This window comes from Carassius auratus, unplaced genomic scaffold, assembly GCF_003368295.1.
Source record: "Carassius auratus strain Wakin unplaced genomic scaffold, ASM336829v1 scaf_tig00214312, whole genome shotgun sequence".
Taxonomy (NCBI): Eukaryota; Metazoa; Chordata; class Actinopteri; order Cypriniformes; family Cyprinidae; genus Carassius; species Carassius auratus.
The window spans coordinates 34,250-56,150 of record NW_020527607.1 but is presented as its reverse complement, the minus strand read 5'-3'; the positions used below and the strand labels follow the sequence as shown (position 1 = coordinate 56,150).

Sequence of the window (21,901 nt, the reverse complement as noted above, 5' to 3'; positions counted from 1 at the left end):
ACCCAGTTTATCATGTCAGTAAAGCACATTTTAATCTTGAACTTGAGAGAGAGGAGACAATATATACATTAACATAAATCAGATATATCTAATTTACAATAAAATGTAGATCATTTAATACATGTAATCACAGTGCTGGGTATTAAGTGATTACATGTAATCTGGATAACATAATCAGATAAAAAAATAAGTAATTAGATTATAATACATTTTAAAATGCTCATATTCAGATTACTTTGTATATAGAAAATGTGATTACATAATATTCACACAATGGCAGGTTTATCATAATTTGAATCAGCATAATTCCTTTTTTTTAAATTGTATCACTTTTATACATTTGGAAAGTCTTCCAGCTTTTTGCGAACTCACATAGCATATAAAGAGTTTTTCAGTTCTGTTTAAATTTTTCTGTTCTCTTTTGCATTGATTGTCCTGTTCCTACAGGCTGAGTTACAGAAGATGAAGCAACAGGCTCAGGAGACGAAGCAGCTCATTGAGAAACCAGGAGGCAGAGGAACGCGAGCTGCTGAAGATCATAGCAGAGGCTGATGCTGAGAGGATCCGGCAGAAAAAAGAGCTTGATCAGGTACAGACAGGTGGAAGGTGTCTGCATGTCCTTGTGTTCCTTCTTCAATAGGCTGCTTTCGCTAGCTGTGAAAAAGACAGTTCACTCAAAAGTCATTAGATCTGGAATCTCACTTCTGAGGAAGTCCAGCGGGAACAGGGTCAACCTCTCTTTAAAATAGCAAAAGGAAATTGAGTCAGTGGGGAGGCCTAAATTGGTCTTGGCATTTGGAAACATTTAGAGCTTCTGATCTCAGTTGAGTCAGAAGTCTAAGATGATTAACTAGCCGACCAGAAAAATCATTCAATAGTAGGCACTGATGTGACATTTGTCTGACTCTGAATCTATTACATTTATAAAGACAGCAACCTGAATATGCATCATATGATGAACATATTTTCAATTACTGATTAAAGGGGGAGTCTAAAATGTCTAAGTGATGTCTGGAGAATGCTTTTAAGTTAAAAAAAAAACTCTTTAAAAGCATTTCTTTAAAATATATTAATCATTTGCCATAATGTTTTTTTATTATGTCTCTTAAAAAGTAGTGATGTTGTTTGAAAGTATTAATAACAAAATATATGAAACCAATATGAGTACAAAAGATGTCTTTTCTCCGATATCCCTGTTTGTCTCTTAGCTGAATTAAATTTACATGTGTATATAGCTTTAAAATATAGCTTGAATATTAGCTTATTAACTGCATACATTTTTTTTTTTACACATTAAGTAAAAGTAAGGCAATTGGGTCACTATTAGAGATCATTAAAGTGAATCTAATGTTAATATCTTGCTGCTGTACATTGCTGACATTGGTTCTTTGGTAAAGGTTAACCCATTCAAAAAGGCATTTGTCCAAATTGCCTTTGCTGACACCAGCTTCCACACTCCTCTGGCTATCCACGCACATTAAAGCTTCAGCTCGTCTGTACATCCCTGAACTCTCCAAACTCCATATTGTATACTGTCTGTCATGCAACAACTACCATGCACATACCATACAATACACATATAGCTGTACATTTCTGCGATGGAAAATTTTGTGCATACAGTGTAGTTTAGTGAAAGTTCAGAAAGAATGTCAATTTAGCATTTTACATAACATCCTTTTAGTATATATGGTGTGTACAGTAACACACACACACACAAAATATATATATATTGTGCAGCCTTCCAGACTTTTTCCCCCTGACATTTTATTGAAATCCATTGAACTAACACCTCTAACTAAAAGACCCTAAAACCTCTTTATAATACATTTTCCCAAACCTTCACAACATTTGTCAAGTTGCCTGAAGTTTTTGGTTATTATCCTGAAAAGACCAGCATTGCTGAGTCATCAAATCTTTGCAGAAAACACTGGCCTGTATGAGTGGCCGTACAAGCCATAATTCATTCTGGCACTCTCATACACTTACTTTCTCCTTTCGCATACATATATTTCTCCTCTCACACACATACATTCTCCTTTCACATTCACATGTTTCTGCTTACATATATATATATATATACACACTCTTAAATTTTCAAAGTTTGTGTCTAAATTGCCTTCCGTTTCCACTATACTCTCTCACACGTACATTCTTCTCTTACATACACATATTTTCTTTAAACATGCATGCATTTTCTTCTTACATAAATGGATTATTCATGATATTAAATGTATACTTGCAAAATTTATAAATGTGTTTGTAAATACCTATGAATATAAGAGGAAAATGTATGAATGTGTGCACTAAAATATGTGACTCTAAGAGCAAAAATGTATGTATGTATATATGTGAAAGGAGAATATGAGTGTGTGAGAGCACCAGATTGAATTACAGTATGGCTTGTATAGCCCTTCATAGACCTGCTTTTATAATTATAATATATAAGTGAAAGTACTCTGATGATTTTCTCACAGATGCTTGAAGAGGTGTAAAAGTTCCAGAAAATCCAGTACCAAGCTGGTATAAAATAAAAGGAATGTATTAATTAGCTAACATGCCTTTTTATCTAACATTTGTGCATTGATTGCGCATGTGTTTATGTGTTTATTTACAAGGTGAGAAATGAGCGTGACCTCCTGGGGATGCAGCTGATGAAGAGAAACGAAGCACTGGCATTACTGTACGAAAAGATCAAAATCCAGCAGTCCATCATGAACAAGGGGGATATTCAGTACAATGAAAGACTGGAGGATATCAGACTCCTGAAGCTAGAGATCAAGAAGCAAAGACGAGAAAAGAACATCCTCAACAAGACCGTCTCTAATGCGGAGGACCTCAGGTAACACACAGGGCTCTAGTTTGTTGCATTATCTAATTTCTTTGCAAAGAATATGTCTGCGTATGGAAGTGTTTCAGTTTACTTTGCACACTAAGAGTAGGCTTGGTTCAGTTTCACACTAAAGCGTGTTTGACGTCAGAGGTCGATTCGCTTGGTTGGTGTGAAAGCTGTTTACGGTTTCATGTGGACTGTAATATGCTGGTGTTATGAAAGCAATCTGGCTTAATGGTGTGTAAGTTAATCACTTGTGTTGCACTTTTGAACCACTTTACAATTCATTGTCATACTTATATACACCTATTAGTTTCTTTTTTTACATCTATTGCTCAAAAACATAATGGGAGCAGGTGTTTGATCACTTTTCTGCAACACTCATGTACTCTTTAGAGGTATAATGATATAATGATTGTGCCTCAATCACAGGTACATACAGCACAAAGAGACGGAGCTAATTGAGTGCTTGTCAGATAATGCTCGTCAGTATTGACCCCCGCTAGATGTTTATTGATGTTTTTAAAAGCTGTAATTCACCACTCTCAATAACACTTTTTTCGCCCACAAAAGATGTGTGATACAAATATTTTTTAATGGAGTGCTTCGCTAAGTAAGAGTGCTGTGGAAAATGAGGGAACGCTCGAAAACACTGGCAGGTCTCGCAACTAAAGTCAAACCAGATCTAGAAGGGTTTTACTAACCCTCTGTTGGTTATTTTAGTAACACGAGGGGTGGTGGTGACCTTACATTCTCTTCCATCTCTCAAGCAAATGCAAAATCACTAAATATTCAGCGAGCCTGAATTATGTAGTGAAATTTTCATCGGCCCAAAATTTATTTAATCAAAGGTTTCTCCAGAGAACCAGCCACAGAAAGAATTTTTCTCCTCCTTCTTCTTCTTCTTCTTCTTCTTTTTTTTCTTACATTTTAGAGATCTTTCTCAGACACTTAAATGAGCAAAAATCTCTATATACATTCAAAAATTTTAAAATAAGTGAAAACAAGTGGATGATTTATTCAAAAACACTTGATTCAGAAACAAAAAAAAAAAACTGTTTAGGAGCAAATTGAATTGTTGAATTGTTTATTCAATGACAAAAACAAGCACATTTTTACACAGCTCTGATTGATTCATGAATGAAATACGTGATTACAGCTGAATTCACAATTACATAAAACTTTTACTGTTTCTGCCATATAAATAGTTGGTAGAAATTAGTATGCAGTTCTAAATTGAACCTGTCCTTATGAGGTAGTCATTGAATAATTCACTTGAACGATTCAATTACAAAGCTAAATAATTCCAGAAGAAGACAAGCGACTGGCTTTATGGGTGAGTCTGTGAATCATTCACTCAAATGGTTCGTTGACAGCTCTAATTCATTTGTGAATAAAACAAGTGACTTGCTGAATCCCAAACCATGTTCTATCTACTACTCCAGTCAAAAGTAAATTCAAAAAGCTGAATAAATTAGTTTTCCATTGACGTACTGGTTTGTTAGGATAGGACAGTATTTGGCAGAGATACAACTATTTGAAAATCTGGAATCTGAAGGTGCTTAAAAAAGTTTAAATATGGTGAAAATCGCATTTAAAGTTGAAGTTCTTAGCAATTCATATTACTGATCAAAACTTTGAACAGAAAACAGAAAATTTACAAAATTTTTTCATGGAACATGATCTTTACTTAATATCGTAATGATTTTAGGCATACAATAAAAATCAATAATATTGACCCATACAATGTATTTTTGGCTATTACTACAAATATATCTGTGCGACTTAAGACTTTGTGATCCAGGGTCACAAACAGTAAGACTAGCAAACTAGAATGTGGTTCTGAATGCAGCAATTGTCTCAATGAGTGAGTCATTGAATCATTCACTCAAATCATTTGTTCACAACTCTGATTTACTGAAGAACAATGAGTGACTTTTTGATTTATTCAAATGATTCTTTGAAAGCTTTGATTCATTTAAGAACAAAACAAGCAGCTGTCTTTACGAGTGAGTTGTTGGTCCATTCACTCAAATGATTAGTTCCAATGGCTGATCCATTCAAGAATGTAACTAACCTTGCTCTGTGAAAACTAATGAGCTTGTTCCCCTTTTTTTTTTTTTACCCCATAGTCACTTCCGTGAACTATAATTTACTACTCGCTAGTTGGCTGCAGTTGGATTGGCATTCTCAATTTAGAGACAACATTTTTGTTTCAAAAAGCATTTATCTACTAAAATGTGAGCATCACATCTTTCTTTAAATCAGTCATGTCCCTTTAGCACCCTTAACCCTAAATGGAAAATATACACGTACACGTTATTTTCCTTCCTATGCTCTGAAACATATGTGAGAATCATTGAGCTAGCAGTGAGGTTTCAGAGAGACTAGTCAGCAGCCGCTGTGCCAGATGGGTTGACTTGATGCCGAGCTTGGATGCCAAGATCTCTGCTGATGTACAAGCCTCTATGGTAAACAGGTGGCACATTTTAGTCATTATTGCTGTCATCAGTGCAGTGTAGTTCCCTCAAAGACGCTGAGTGTAGCATATCAGTGCCTGGGTGTGAAGAAATATTTCCTTTGGGCTTAAGGGTTTTTGGGAGAAGTCCATGAAAGAAAAGTCTCACAAGCAACTGACATCATTCAGTGTTTACATTTATACATTCATCCAAAGTGACTTACAAATAAGGAATGCAACAGAAATACAAAAAAACCCTGCTTACGTAGGATATGTTCTTGCATTGGAGCAGTTAGATTGAGCACAACGGAACTGAACAGAAGGTGTGCTTATTTATTCTTACTTATTTACTTAAAAAAAACTATTTCAAAAACAGGGTTTGTGGCACAAGATGCAACATAAATGACACAAATGGGATGCGTTTGCACATTTTGTGTGATTGGCTCCTATGAAATGCTTTCAGTATGTTTTTTTTTAGTACACCTGATGAGGCAGGACCAACTTTGCTCAATATTTCTAGTCAATATGAGAATCTTATATCATGCATGTTACTAGCATATTGGCTAATGTTTATTAGTAATTCTAAAGCAAATATCAGTGCTTTATTCTGCATGACCTCAAATGAATCTCAAAGGTATGGATCCCATTTCATAGAAGGATATTCAGGAATCTCAATGGAATAGATTCTTGAAACATTTCAGAATAGTCTGTATCAGTGATGCTCCAAAAAGATCCTAACAAATCCAAATGGGAGTTCATCTATTTCTGTAGAGTGACCTAAGGAGAGTTGCTGCACTGCTTTTGTCACCTACTGAAGCAGAAGGGGCTACGGTCATAACTTTGACTTGACGTCGCTGTGTCAGTTTGTCAACTCATGGGCCCCTGAACTCTTGTCAACAAGCTTGTGTCTCAGTCACAAATAATTATCTACCTCTGTGCAACTTGGCAATTAAATTGGGCTATATACAACCAAAAGTAAAGCTGTGTAAAGATGGTCAAAAACTCCTCCGGTCCATAAGAACTGCATTCAGATGCACTCAGGAAGCTGACTCCTCCCCACTTCCACTCAACAGAGACAGAGAATGATTATAATGTAAATGCAACCATTTTCTTAATAATGACAGTCAAATGAACTCTACTTCTCAAAAGAGATTGCAATCAAGGCTCATGGGGATAATGATAATGCATGCCATTTTAAATCATACATAGATACATGCTCAGACTTTTCACACAAGGTCATCCTGTATCATCACAAGGCACTTAAATCGGCTATAAGAGAAATAAATTACAAATGAGTGATTACACATGCATTCTTCTCATAAGGGTTGTGACCTTCCGATGAAGATTAAAAACGGTAGAACTATAGGGCTGTGCAATTGCCAGAATAATTAATAGAGATTGTGGCTACTTTGATTAACAAAAAGTGAAAAATGATGACTGCATTCAGAGCTTTACATTGTGTTTGTTTCAATGCCCACTGTGTTCATAAATGCAGTGTTGATTGGAAGCATGTTTATTAGCCACAGATTTATAAATGACTGGATTAGTCATCAGGTGGTGAAGTAACCAGAAGTGTTTGAACAGCCATATTGCCATTCCCTACTCACAGAAAGCATCATTGCCAGACAGCCAAAACCATATTATTAGCTTATCAGTTGCACAGGTTTAGTTTTTAGTATGTATGTATTTAAATTAATTGTTACTTACAGATGGTATCTATAATGTTTCTGGTCTTTTTGGGCATGATAAGCGGCATTCAAATCGTTAAGATGGTGTTTGTCTGCTGCGTACTGGATGACACAGGTAATTGACAACACAAATAAATGTACATAATAATGCAGGAAAACCATGAACATCTGGTATTAGTGGCAGAATCTGATTTGAATAAACAATAAATACAAGCCTCTTTGATACTATATTACACTATTGTATTGAAATTAGATGTCTACCATGCGTCATCTTGGATATAAGCTTCATGTTTGTAAGTCCATATGCAGTAAGTGTTATTTCTCTGAGTAAGTTATGATGCATGTAGTTTATTTCCAGATTGAGCGACATCTAAAGTACTTCATATACCCCAAGCTCAAATTCTATGGCCTGAGAATTATAATTTCCATAAGAATAAAGTGTTATCTATGCTGTTGGATGTATTTGAATTTAACAAACATTTAAATCATAAACTGCTTCAACATGCATGCTATTAAAGAAAGCATTGTTGAAGCATTCGCAGGTAGCCCAGTGTATGAATACAAAACAATATTACAACACAACTGTAGATGCATATATTAGAAAGTATCTTAATTTTGATGTGAAAATTAGCACTTTGAGTGGTGCGGTAGCTAGTGATATTAGCCTTTCAGTCTTAAGATTCATTTTAATGAATAGGTTCATTCAGATGGCTCATGTACATAAAGTAGTTTGAAAAACGATTCATTTCATTTGAACCATGTGTGGCATTTTACATCTTAGTTTTAAAGTAGCACACCAGATGTGCTCTTATTGTTGCATGTACAGTATGGTGCTGTTTTTTACTTATCTGTTTTTCAGTAAATGAGACCATGATCATTTATGCCATAATGAACTAAATTCTGTTGCATTTTTCTGAAATATTCATTAGAAGATTAAAACCACAGAGTGAAATGAACAATACAGAGCATGGACCAATGATGTGAAAGTGTGTGTTTGTGTGTATGATTTGTTCTTTGATCCAGCTTTGAACCAAATTGTTGTGCTGTGTGTTTGTCTGCTGTAATGAAGAGGTCTTTCCATTTCAAATGATTTCAAAGAGCCTATACTCCAAAATAAATTATGTTTGCCTAACTCGGCCTGAATCACGGGGTTACCCTTAGGTGCACTTCATGTCAATTAAAACATGAGCTTACATGAGCATTAGTACATTCTCTACAGCTCTCAAACTTTTTTCCTCTCCATTCCCCGTTTTTATTGCATTAGAGGAACATTATATAATTGGTTTTCTGAAATAAGGTCAGAAATAGAAAGAATGAGAGAGAGAGAGAGAGAGAGAGAGAGACTAGGACGGATGGACCTTACCTTTGACATATTAGCTCACTGCTGCACATTTTCCGGACAGAGGCCTTGGACTTTATCAGCTCCTTGTTTTATATGTGTACTGCCGTAGGCACCTTTCTGTAACTGCTTTCTTTTTTCTCTCTTACTCCATCTTTGTCTCCCTTTGGTGCCCACTAGCGCTTGTCCTCCATCCTTTCTACTTTTATTACTCTATTTCCTCTCTTAAGCGTGAACATTTGTGGTTTAGCGGTCAGTATATCATTGAACTATGTAATTTTCTACAAATTAAAAATGGAGAAAAATGTTTTTGTGTGTGTGTGTGTGTGTGTGTGTCGATCATAGCAAATGTGAACTGTGATCAAAAATGGAACATCATACTCTGTCATACTACTCGAAAGTACATTTAGTCTAGATTGCACACTAGGGTGGCACGGTGCTAAAAAGTACCACAGTTCCCATAAATTAATTGAATATTAATATTAATAATAATGTAAGTTATAACAATTGTTTGTTCAATTCCCTGCTTCAGGGAAAATGTGCTTCTGCTGTGATTAGTATGAAAAATGACAAACGTTACAACAATTTGTCAACATTTAATGAGATCCATGTCTGGTAATTCAACTCCATGTTTTATTAACCTCTGGTTGGACTAGGTGAAGCATACGGAGCAGAACCACATGTTCCTCCCCTCCTCTTGCTCATTAGGAAGCTGGAAACTTAAAAAGCAGTTGACTGGCAACATGAATTCCCAGCAGATCAGCATGAATATTTCATAAGAATTAAATAAACGTTCCTAAAGCATTGTCTAACTGCTAGCTGCGTTACCTTAAGCTTTATTTGTAACATGCTATAATAGGCATAATACTGTAGATACTTTCCTCAATCAAACTGAAATACAGTCCCTCAGATAATAGAGGTTTTATGCATACAGTCTTTACACATGTTCTGGTAACACTTTAGAATAGGGAACACATTTTCACTATTAACTAAGAGTTTTCCCTGAATAAACTCTTGTAAATGCTGATTATTAATAGTTAGTAAGGTAGTTGTTAAGTTTAGGTATGAGGTGGATTAATGGATCTAAAATGCAGTCTTGCAGAATAAGGCATTAATATGTGCTTTATAAGTACTAATAAACAGCCAGTATGCTAGTAACATGCAAGCTAATAAGCAACTAATAAATAGCCAAAATTTGGACAATAGAAGATTGGAAAAATGTTGCCTGGTCTGATGAGTGTAGTTTTTTCTGCAGCAGCATTCAGATGGTAGGGGCAGAATTTGGCTTAAAGAACGTGAAACATTCTTAAGAAGAAATTCCTTCTTAACTGACGTTTCTTTCTTATTTTTTAACTTAAGAAAAAATTTCTAAAAAGGGTTTCCCAAACATTCCCACCATCTTCTAGCATCTTATTCAAACAGGCAATCCAGGCCCAGGATTTGCCTCCACATTTTCAGGTTCTTACACATGCATGTTGGGTTCCTATTCTTTTTTTGGCTGCTTACAGAGCCTGGGACTGTCTGTCACAGAGACAGGTGGGATATCTCAAGACACCTATTTCAGTGATATCTATCAGGTGATAGAGAAAGTTTATGTGTGGTGCTTAAAAGAATCACTTGCTGCAGCCTTAGGGTGGTATATGTGGAAGCACTACTGCCTATATAGGCGGCTGTTAATGTTTCTTATTGGGAAGATGCTGATGTTAATGCTGCTGAATGATACTTGGGCCTGTACACGGCCAGTTCTTGACACCATTGCCTTTTGTTTTACCATTTCTCTGCTATTGCCTGAAAATATGTGTAGTTCCAACACGAGAAAATGTTTTGCAACACAGGAAAACGTGTGTGTGGGCGGGAGTCCTGAACTCTATAAGCATGCTGATTAAAGTTTAAGTTCCTGATATCAACCCTGCCTTCCTGAATAAATCAATCTATATACCTCAACCCACTCTTTCTCCCGCCTTCCATATCTCCATGCAGATCTCAGTCGAAACAACAGCAAAAGTAAGGAATACAAACTAAAACAATGACTAAGAGAAAACGTGGATAAAATGCATCCTTTCTAAATCAGATATTTATTTGTCATAGTGGAATTAATTTGTTGATGGCGAAAGATTGATGGATTGCTTTCTTTTATGGGACAGTGATGTATTTATGCAAAACACAATTGAGAAGAGAGAATAGTGAGAGCAGAAAAACAAAAGCTTTGCCAAAAACACAATTAAAATGCATAAATTACAGCCATAGCCAGCAAAGGCAAGCAAATGGAAAAGGCTGCTTTTATTTCCCCCAGTCTGGACAGGAAATCCTTTTAAGACTCTATTGTCTGGTGTAAGGTGTAGTAAAATGACCAATGATTAAGATTAATATGGTCTCCCTGGAGCACTGATGTCAGTAATTACCATATGCTCTTGTGTCACATTTAATGTTATTCTCTTGTGGTATATCCTTTTTAAAGTGCAGAGATGTCATGTATTTGTATGCACACAATGCTAAGAAGCTTTTGTTAAGAAAAGATCAAACTGAGTGCCACTAAAAGTATTTTATTAAAGCTCCAGGAAAAAGTGCCGGCTAGATTTCCCAGATACAAACTTGGAGTAATCAAAAATGCGATGCGAAGAAAGTTCTAGGGTGTCAGAGTCAGATTAAACATGTTTTGAGCAAAGTGATCAAAGAATACTTTCTCTCACCTATTAAAAGTTTGGAAAATAAAAATGGATGTGGCACTGGGAATTGTGGCTTTCCAATAGATTTTTGTTTTAATGATAGTGCTATAATAGTAGATTGACTTTATGTATGATAAAAATATGTTGAAATTTTTTCTGCGTATGCACGTTCCAGTCCATACTGAAAAAAGATGTGTGAAACGTATGCAGCCGACAAATGCAACCTACATAGGGTGCAGCCTTAAAAAATGATGTTGTATTATAATATGTAATATTTTGTTTTGTTTGTGTATGTTGTTGCCTCTTGTACAAGAAGATTATTCTTCACATCAGACCGCCTGATGTCTTGTTTGTTTGCCTTGCCATCGATTTTAATGAAGGAAGACACTTAATAAAGACTCAGTTTAGGACTGAACACTTGATTTGTAAAAGAACTTAGAGCTTACAAACTTCATGGATCAAAATGGAAAGAACAGAGTTTGATATTAGCATGTTGTTAAGCAGAAGCACGTGTACAGTCTAAAAAATGCTTTTGTGTCAGGAGCTTGGCTATGGCACCTTAATATACTCTGTAGTTATAGCTCAGTAGGTTTTGGAACAGAGCCATTGTGAAAGCAACCCAAAACAAGAGCTAATGCCAATTATTCTCCCTCGAAAATAGCAAACAACGTTGATTTTGTCTGAATCGTTAATGACGGAAAAAAAGACCTTGCAGGACTTGAGAAATCAATCCATGCCATTTAGAAGCAATTCCCGTCTTTTAGCACAACAACATTTGCAACCTCTAAAGGTTTACTTTCATTGCTAGACAAATGATGGTACACTAACGATTTTGGTAATTTTCCCCCAAAGGAATTTACTTTTTGATCAATTTAGCACGCTAATCGCTAACATCCTCATAAACTCACCCTGCATTGAACTCAGGTAAATGAGCTGTAGATTGTCATTATCTATCTCTCTCCATTGCTTCAGAGAAAAAGTTTTAGGACATTCTGTTTAAAGGCTGCATCATTTCGACTGAGTTTTACAGTATGGCTCTTTGTCATTTCTAGGTTAGAAGGGCTAAAAGACCCTCTTAAAGAAGGAATATTGTGGCCCTACTTTTTTATTTGGGGGTTGTGATGGTTAAAAAGTATGGCATGATTGTGTGTAGTATGAATGAAACTCGGATGTACTCTATCCGTGCTACATCTATTCCTCTATTCCATCTACATCTACATAAATGTTCTTAGATGTCATTAGAGATGGTTTTTCCATTTATTTATTTTCAATGTATTTCAAGAGGCTTTCTTATTGTGGCTGAAATGGTGTAATTTGCTTTTTCCATACTCTGGCAAGCCACCTGTGCTAATAGGTTGGTTGATGGAGCTTTCAAGTTGTTTATTTGTGGAGTTGAATCACTGTAGCAGGTCAAAGGAAGACACTGGCTGTAGCTAGACTTGCCATAAGTGGCTCCGTTGTAGGGGTCATGTATACGCTGTTGTGCAAAATTACAGGTGGGTGCAATCTAACAAAACACAACAGAGCACAGGTGTCTTTTTTTCCCCCAGTTGTCCATTATTATGACAACACATCAAACATTGTAACGGGCAAATGTTACAACTACAGCAGAGACTTGAAACGCCGGTCCTGCCCCCCATGACAGGCCAAACATCTGATAAAAACATCACAATAATCCACAACTCCAATCTATCAATTCATGTCTTGTCTTTAAGAAACAAATTGAGGCATTTTCACTTGAAAACATCGCTTCTGGCAAAAATAGTCCATTATCCATAATAAAACTTCCTCCAGTAAAAAACTCCATCCTCTATTTCTCACATCAAAACCCAAAGACATATTTGTTTAGAATGGCTTTGAACTGTTTTTGCTTATAAAGGGTGCAACATCTTTGCATATTTCTCTCCTGATTCAGAAAAGACAACTTCTGCTTCACTTGAGAAAGCAATATTATAATATCCATAGGACTCTAAAACATCTTAATGATGAATGTGTTTAATACAAACATGCAGTTTTTCACTTCAAAATGAACATTAATTGATGGACTGAATCATGCGGATTTTTATGCAATTGTTTCTATCAGTTTTATCTGTGTGCATAAATTCGTCATTCTGACGGCATCCATTCAAAGCAAAGGAAGTGATGTCATATTTCAATGAAGAAATAAACTCAACTATGTTGAGCGTGAGTAAATATTTAGCAAATGTTTTTTTTTTTAATGAACTATTCCTTTAAAGTAATGCTAGGAAAGCAGACATTTATTACTTTTCTAAGCACTCAGGTATACAATTACCTTGGATGATTAAAAAAAAAAATCCATGTACAGTACATGGAGAGAGTGACTCAATCTTGAAAAAAAATATCATAAGCAACCACTTGAAACACTCTAACTACATAGCAATTTTGAATTTTTCATGAGAAAATAGCACTAAATTATTCTTCAAAACATGTTTAAAACAATCTAGCTTGAAACCAAATTTGTGCATAACTAATTTAATAAATGATGAGAATATTCAGTGAATATGTGCATAGACTAATAGCTATGATCGCTAGAATCTATGTGCACAAATCTACAGAAAAGCATATATGTCTACAAGTGTCAGCTAGGATTGTGTTGTGAGCCATAACCTGTCGGTATGAGATCCGAGAGATTTGTTTCTCCCTCTCGCTTCCATTCACCCTCTTGTTTGCGTATCCCTGTTTGTGCCTGTTGTAGTGCATAAGTGAATAAGTGAAGTGCAGGCATTTTGAACCTCTCATGCAAGCTCATTTTCAAAGTGCTGTTGCATCCTGCCAGAATGCAGGGACTTTAAATGACTGACTATAAATTAGTAGATTATTTTAGCTTTTATTGCGGCCTGAAAACCAGAGTCGGAGTCACTCTACCTGTGTTTCTTTGTTCTGATGGCAGACAGGAAGTGTTTCATATGCAGAGGGAGCTGCTGAAAGAGAGGACAAGGTGTCGAGCTCTAGAGGATGAGCTTGGCAATCCTTTGAATGTCCACCGCTGGAGAAAACTAGAGGTATGAACTTACAATAACTTGTTACTGAACCAGTTATAGAAATAATACACTCTTCCAAAACAGTTTGATTTCGCTTCTTTTTCTTCGTAGGCGAGTGATCCAAGCAGTTTTGAACTGATTCAGAAGATTCATTCTCTTCAGCGGAGACTGATAGCTAAGACTCAGGAGGTTGTGGAGAAGGAGCTTCAGCTACAGGTAAGAAGATGCTCTCATTGATGCTAATCACGGAATAGAAAATAGAGAAATAAAAATCATGTACACTACTGTTCAAACATTTGTGGTCAAGAGGTATGTATTTATTTATTTATCAAAAGTGACAGTAAACACATTTATAATATATATGGCTGGAAATAAATACTGTTATTTTATTAATAAAATAATAATAAAAAAAACATAGTTTCCACAATAAAACTATAAAATAAATAAATAAATGTTTCTTCAGCACCAAATTTGCATATTAAATGAAGACTGTGAAGACCGAAATAACGGGTGCTGTAAATTCAGCTTTGTCATCGTCACAGGTGTAAATTAATTAGAAAACTGTTTAAATGTATTATTATTATTGAAGTTTACTTAATATATGATTTTTTTTCACTAACTCTATGTGAGAGTCATTATCTCCCTGCCATTCAATTCATTATTACACAACAAGCCGAGTCTGTTATTTATACATTTAGCCATACATTACTTGCGTTGTTGTCTAGAACTACCATGAACCACAGTCATTTTCCTCTCTTCGTCCTTGTGTATGGGCTAGTATTCTAAGGGCCCTCCATAAACTGTAATGAAGTGGTCCATGCTGTTCATTGCTCAGACTAGAAACAAATTTGATTTCACAGATGTAGCAGGTGCTCAAGTAGAGCTTCTTGAGGGAGCAACATTTGTTTACATCAGAGCACTTGGAATCTCTGATTAGGTTATGAACGGAGAAAGGTGCTGCTGGTTCTGCCTTCTTGCTTCTATATTTGAGATTTTTAACTGGGTTTGTTTAAATACTATAATGGTGGCACCAAAGCAACTAACCAAAAACCTTATAGAACTGAGAGGGAGAAAAAAAAGAGACAGACAAAAATGATTTATCTGCTTTATTGTCTGCTTTACTTTCACCATTATGAGATGGGTAGACATGGACTGTGATATTCAGTTTGATGGTGTTAAGAGTTTTTTTTTCTCACTTCGGATCTTGAGCTGAAATGATAAAATTGGCTTTCAAAATGCCATTAACATCAGGGTTATTTTCAATGCCTACATCAATACAGTTTAACAGACTGGATCTCAATCGTGGGACATATCAAATCACAAATCGCGTGTTTGATTTTGTTTCATGTCATCACTAGATTCACTTTTTCTTCCTAAACTCAATTCAGAACACACTGTTGATATATACAGAAGCTGTAGTAGTGTAGAAGTACTCTCTCCGAGAGGCCACAACATTGCTGTGGCATTCATGGCAATTTCGGGAGTGAGCCGTGTTCTGTACACACATGAAATGATAATTTAATCTACTGCATTTAAATGTAGCTGTCACTCCGATGTGTACGTGGCCTGTGCTTCTGTATGTTTGGAAATATCTGTCATTTTAATTACTTTCTTGCAATTCTGTTTGGTGCAGCTATAGACTTTTACAATGTATAAATTAATCAACAGTATAGTATTTCTCACAACTTCAGTTCAATAAATCAATACATATGCCGATGGACTCCAGAAATGAACTTCTTGTGTAATTATGAAGTCGCTCAGCTCAGCTCGAGTGCTATGTGAGTCTTGAGCTGCCTTCAATGCCTTTTAAAACAGCCCCACCACAGCTGTTAGACAGCAGGACATTGTGCTATTGTTTTGTAGCTGTTTGCAGTGACAAGGTTTACAATATAATACCGTCTAGAAAACGACAGCAAAAAAGCCATTGCAGTCAAGACAATGCTGCACTTCTGTGGACCTGCAAGACAGGTTCCATTTTAAATATAATACCAGTATAGATCTTGAAGTTTTCACAATGCAGCACTTTATGGAAAACAAAGAGCAGGCGCTGATTTTCACACAGATACTCTAATTGTGGCATTATTTGCGTTGAGGCAGTACAATAATAAAAGAGGCATGGAACATATCATACCAGTTAATATTCGTGGAGGCAAAACTGGACAGGCGATTAGCGGTTAACTATTTATTCATGCAAAGCGGCCGCAAGATATGGCCTAGTGACTCACCGTATTACAGACTGATGTATGACAGGAAGGTCTGTTTTACCTGCAACAAACAGTTTATTATGTTTATTTTTAGTTTATTATGCCCTGCAGTTAATGTAATATAACACTATATACAATATATCACAGATGAGTCGTAAGGCTTGCGAAAGGTTTGCATCAGGTGCTGCAGAGTTAGATTGAGTTTTCCAAGCAGAAGTTTTCATTTGGGTAAAACAGAAAGGAAGGCAATACTGTATTGCAGAAGATCCAGCACTTAGAGTAAAGTTGTGACCTCTTATTTCCAAAGCTCATGGGCGAGCACTTCAACGCTGAATGCTGTTCTCCAGTCCCTAACTCTCTCGCTTCTTACACACACACAAACCAGTTTCTGAATCATGTGATTTAGTTTTTAGAGTCAGGGAAAGCTGACCTAGAGGTGCAATAAGTAAAGAGAAATTGCACATAAAGGCACTGTGTCAAAATTGTATTTAATTAGGTTGAAGTACACTAAAGTTCAACAATTTGGCGTCAGTAATGTGTTTTTTTTTAAGAAACTGCTTTTGTTTGGCAAGGATGCATTAGTCAAAAGTCAGAGGTGGCAGTATTCTGTGAATTTTGTACTTTTGAACTGTCTATTCATCAAATAATCCCAACTTCAAAAAAATGCAGTGTTTAAAAAATAAATAAATAATGAGCAGCACAACTGTTTTACACACTGATAATAAAATAAAATATTTCTTGAGCAGCTAGAATGGTTTCTGAAGGGTCATGTGACACTGAAGACTGGAGTAATGATGCTGAAAATTCAGCTTTGCAAGACGTGAATAAATTACATTTTTAAATATATTAAAATAGAAATAATAATGTAATAAATTGAACATTTTTTTTACTTTTTACATTTTGCATTGTAATGGGTTTTAATAGATGCATAAAATTAGCACAGGGACATGAGTTTGTTTGTTAGCACTTTAAAATTTACTATATATATATATATATATATATATATATATATATATTAGCTTAAGATTTAAAGGAATAATCAGTTTGAAATACAACTTAAAATTTGTTGATATTATAGTATGTGGTCAGCACTGGATTGCCATAGAAATAATTTGGACTTATTCAGTTCTCTTTCTTAAAGTTGATCATAGCTCAGTTCATTTCTTTAAAGCTAGCTTTACAATTCAAGATATCTATTGCATTCATTGTTATTTATTTCTTTCTTTTTCTGTTTGTGCTGTTTTTGACCTTATGAGACCTTTGACCCACCAATTGAGACCCACTGCTTGACGTCACAAAGGCTTGCCTCCACTCATTTGTGATGGAACTTTGCGATGATAGCAGCAACAGCAAAATAACATCTTTGTGATTGTCAAAATCTTCTATAGCTCTCTCTCGAGAGAGGATGTCTCCGTCGTAAGACAGGTCGGAATGCAATTGTTGTCCGAATCCTTTGGCAGAGAAAACTGTTGCAGGGGTGTGAAAACCTAGCATGTTCCCGTCACTGTCAGTCACAGCAAGTCTTCTTCATCTCTGAATGGAGTGACACACAGAACATCTGTTTGCTTTTAAATCGCACTCGCTGTCTGCCGATCGTGTTGAACAGGGACAGCAGAGCTACTCTGGTTACTTTAAGTGTTCTTCATGTCACATAGGCTTCTATTATTCAGTCAGGCATAGAGGAAATGATGTCAGAATGAGGCTATTCCTGTTTGTTGCCTTTTTTTGTAAGCAAAGTTAAAACATACTACTTAGATAAAATAAAATTAAATCAAAATTAAATGTATGCATTTAGCAGACGTTTTTATCCAAAGCGACTTACATTCCATTCAGTCTATCAATTTTTACCTATTATGTGTTCCCAGGGAATCGAACCCACAACCTTGCGATAGATAGAGGATGAATATAGACATGCTGTTAAATATGAGTTTGGGGGAGAGAGATGGAAATGCAGTGAAAAAGAAAGAAAGTGAGTGAGAATATGGAGAGATAAATACGTGAAACTAGTCATTTGAACATGTGACCCTTCTACAATTTCAGAAGAAATCCCCGACAATGTCACAAACTGTACTCATATTTGCCCAAACAGGAAGGTCTGTGATCAACAGTCAGAGAAAAGTCATTTGACAGAGCATATCTTGTACTGAACCAGAAACGATCCATTTAAGATCTGTATTCAAGAGGCACCACAAAAGTCTAAACTCGGAGCTGTAAGACGTCTCCTATGAGAAATGAAGCACCAAAATGTTTGTCATGTTGACAGTGTCTTGGTGTGATATTCATAATAAATATAGTAAGACAGACAGGAAAAAGCATGAGACTGAGATGAACACACAGATTGCGGTGTCTTCATCGAGGACACGTGTAACTGCATTAGTGTTATCAAAGCTCAGCCCACGTAGGGCCGTGAAAATGTTTTCGGATGCATTCTTTGATAAAGTGCCATTAGTGCAGATGTTTGTGCGAGAAACGGAGCTGGTGAAAGGTGAAGTCTGAGACTGGGTTTGATCTCGGCCTTGTTGTGATCCTATAGAAGTCAGTGTATTAAAGAGCAGATGCCTCTCAGTCCTAAATAATTCATTCGCTGACTCGCTCTCTATCACACTCACTTCACCACTGATGAATTTATGAAAAGACGGCCACCGTGGCTGTGAAGAAACCCTGGAAAGAAAAAGGACAGAAAACGTCTTGAGAAAAATACTGGGAGCTTCAGAGGAAAATGTGTCAAGCTTCCAGCTTTGCAAGAAATCTATAATGTGTGTGTGTGTGTGTGTGCTGTGTTCTGTGGCAAGTAATGTGTTTGAGACAAACAACTGTTTTGTGGTTGTTGAGGCCAAGAGTGTGTCTACATTGTGAATGCTGGTCCTTTTGATCATGAATGATCTTCTTTCAATTGTCCTAAACCCGCTGAATTTCTGATTTCTCCTGTGGCACATTATTCATATGTCATGGAAAATTCTGAGCCTTTATATTAGTGATCATTTTAGACACCAGACAGTCTGCATTTATTAGCATTGATGAGTTTAAACTGGTCAGTACTTCCTCTCTTAATTAGCAACATCGATGATCCATATGTGTGTCACACACCTGGACTCATTTAATGTTTTTGCCCCAGTGACCCAGTTTCTGTCTTCCGTGATTAGTTCCCAGGTGTGTCTATTATCTTCCTCATGTGTTCCATGTCCCTGTTAATTTAATGATTCCATCCACCTGTGTTTCCCCAATTATCCTTTGTACTTAAGCCTTGTCCTTTCAGTTCTGTTTTGTCGGGTCTTCATTCATCACTTGCTACTTACGTGTGTCTACCTCTGTGCTCCATGTTGGATATCCCCTGTGTTGGATATATTAAAAACCTTATTCCGTTTATCCTCGACTCCGTATTCCTTCAGGCAGCGTAAAACCGTGACAGAAGACCCGACCTAAAGGAGAAAATAGAAAACTGCGTGTTCTTCCCTCCGTTTTGCTTTTGTTTTTTCACAGTCTTTTCGTTTCTTAGTGTCTATGGATCCCCTCTATCGTCCCGAATTCCTCATCCTCCTGCTGAAGCAGGAAGGACGTTCTCTCGAGGACCATACCAGACAGTTTTCCTTATTAGCTAATGCCACCAGCTACCCGGACGGCGCGCTCTGCACCTTCTACAACACCAGCCTGAACTCCAAATGCAGAGCGTTGTCGTCCGAAGATGGTCCTCGAGAGGATTTCGCCGCATACGTGGAGTGGACTCTGGCGAGAAATGGGTCACCTCTCACCGTCAGCCCCATAGAGGACCTCGCCAGCCCCACTCCCGACCCAGAGACCAGCCAGCCACCATCACGCCGCACGGAGCCAGAGCCCACCGCAGCCGCAGAGCCCGAGCCATCCACTGTCAGGGAACAGGATCTCGAGAGCACGACTGACCAGGTGTGTGAGCCGGCAACACCGTGCATCGTGGGAGTCCTCGTGGAGATCGAGGGCGTGGAGGAAAGCCCTGCCCACACTCCTGCGACTGAGGGTGAGCTGTATACAGTCTCTGAAAGTCATATGGAGCAAGTTCTGGATCTGATGGACTGGTCTACGGAGGTAATCCCTAATATTCCTGTTTCCCCGCTGGTTCCGTCCAGCCCTGATTCCCCTGTATACCCTCTCAGTCTCCCACTCCTACCTCCTCCAGTCATTTCCTCTGCTCCATTTCCGCTGGTTCCGCCCAGCCCTGAGTTTTCTGTTTCTCCGCTGGTTCCGCCCAGCCCTGAGTTTTCTGTTTCTCCGCTGGTTACGCCCAGCCCTGAATCTTCTGTTTCTCCGCTGGTTACGCCCAGCCCTGAGTTTTCTGTTTCTCCGCTGGTTACGCCCAGCTCTGAGTTTCCTGTATCTCCGCTGGCTCCGCCCAGCTCTGAATCTTCTGTTTCTCCGCTGGTTCCGCCCAGCTCTGAATCTTCTGTGTCTCCGCTGGTTCCGCCCAGCTCTGAATCTTCTGTGTCTCCGCTGGTTCCGCCCAGCTCTGAATCTTCTGTGTCTCCTGTATTCCCTCCCAGCCTCCCTCTCCCGCCTCCTCCCAAACCTGCTGGTCCCTCTACTCCTCTTTCGCTGGTTCCGTCCAGTCCTGATCCTCCTGTCCTTCCTCCCATCCTTCTCCTCTCTCCTCCTCCTAGACCAGCCAGTTCCTCGCCATCCCTGCTGGTGCCAGTCAGTCCCGCAGCTCACCCTCAGTCCGCGCCATCGGGGCGCGGTGGTTCGCCGCTGGACTGCCAGTCTCCAGCTCCGCCTTGGCGTGTTAAGGCCCTGTCTCCGCCTCCAGCCTCCGAGCCCTGGACTCCTCCTCGGTCCTTCGACCCAGCGGCTCCGCCTTGGCTCTTAGCTCCCTCGTCTCCACCGTGGCCTGTCATCCCACCTGCTCCACCGGGCTCCCTCGTCCCTCCGGCTCCACCTTGGTCAGTCGTCGACCATCCGCCGCCTCGGGACTCCACTCCTCTGGTTCCACCTCGTCACTCCATCCCTCCGGCTCTGTCAGGCTCCTCCTTCCCTCCGGTTCCACCTCCATCCTCGGTCGCTCCGGCTCCACATCGGTCTGCCAGGACCCTGCCTCCGCCTTGGTCGCCTGAGCCTTCTGCTCCACCTAGGCCCTCCGGAACCTCGACGTCCCCCTGGCTCTGCGGCTGTGCTGCTCCATCTTGGGCTCCTCACCCACCGGTGCAGTCTCCGCCTGTCGGCCCCCTGGTGTCGTCGACCCTTCCTTCACCATGGCTCCTCCCGCCGTCGACTCCACCTTGGATCTCCGTCCTGGCTGGTCTCTGGTGGACCATCTGGCTCCTCCTGCTCCTGTCTCCTCCCTGGCTCCTCCCTCCGTCGTCTCCTCCCTGGCTCCTCCTTCTGTGGTCCCTGTCTGCTGGCCCCCTCCTGGGAGTCCGTCCTCCACCGGAACCTCCTCCCAAGTTCCCACCCACGCCTCCCTCTGTTGTTTCTACGGTGCGAGGACGCACCTACCGGGAGGGGGGAGTACTGTCACACACCTGGACTCATTTAATGTTTTTGCCCCAGTGACCCAGTTTCTGTCTTCCGTGATTAGTTCCCAGGTGTGTCTATTATCTTCCTCATGTGTTCCATGTCCCTGTTAATTTAATGATTCCATCCACCTGTGTTTCCCCAATTATCCTTTGTACTTAAGCCTTGTCCTTTCAGTTCTGTTTTGTCGGGTCTTCATTCATCACTTGCTACTTACGTGTGTCTACCTCTGTGCT

At 38.5% G+C, this 21,901-nt stretch overlaps 1 pseudogene; it reads left to right on the top strand.

The window, feature by feature from the left end:
* The first annotated feature begins 447 nt into the window (after positions 1 to 447).
* Positions 448 to 21,901, top strand: part of LOC113091799 (cilia- and flagella-associated protein 58-like) — a 37,994-nt pseudogene continuing 16,540 nt past the window's right edge.